The sequence below is a fragment of the Amblyomma maculatum genome, chromosome 8 (genome assembly GCF_055883805.1).
Source record: "Amblyomma maculatum isolate TAMU_Amacu chromosome 8, ASM5588380v1, whole genome shotgun sequence".
Lineage (NCBI taxonomy): Eukaryota > Metazoa > Arthropoda > Arachnida > Ixodida > Ixodidae > Amblyomma > Amblyomma maculatum.
In genome coordinates, this window is record NC_139351.1 from 42683018 (window position 1) to 42683674 (window position 657).

The window sequence follows — 657 nt, forward strand, 5'->3', positions numbered from 1 at the left end:
TAAGTCCATTCAAAATATCGCGCTCGTTGCATCTGCCTCCCATCTTCCGAACGGGTATCGAAGCTCCGGTTTAAACCCGAGGTTGGCGCCACCGAGCGAACAAGAGAGGAGGTTAGCTCGCTGCGCTTAGCGCGGCATCTCTTGAGGTCAAAACAAAACCAGACGCCCTTGCGGAAGCGTATATTTCAGCATGCTGATATTTTAGCTGTGAACCAAGATTGATCACAGAAATTTCCTCATGAGAACATAAAAATATACATGTGCCGGAGGCAGCATCCACTAAAGAAAAGAAGGACTATAACGATGGGGGAATTAGACTATTGTGCATATAAGAAGCGGCCGCATTGATCGCTTCTCCGCCGGGGGTAGTGGCGTGCCCCTGTAATCCAGCTGCTTGGAGGCTGGCGTTAGAGAACGGGTTGAGGCTGGGAGGCCTGCCCCACGTCTGCCCATGTTGATCAGGTGTCCGCGCTAAGCTGGGCGCCGATATGGTGGCCCCGGGGGAGCTCGGTGGCGGCCAGGTCGCCTAAGGAGGAGCGAACCGGCCCAGGGCGGAAACGCAGCAGGCAAAAGCTCCCGCGCTCTGCAGTAGCGGGATAGCACCTGTGAATGGGCGGCGTGGGGTAGCCCAGACAATACACTCGAACCTAGCGCCTT

At 55.9% G+C, this 657-nt stretch overlaps 1 non-coding gene across 1 annotated transcript; it reads left to right on the forward strand.

Annotated features, from left to right (window-relative positions):
- The first annotated feature begins 358 nt into the window (after positions 1–358).
- On the forward strand, positions 359–657 carry LOC146181054 (signal recognition particle RNA). The gene has a single exon (XR_014700459.1).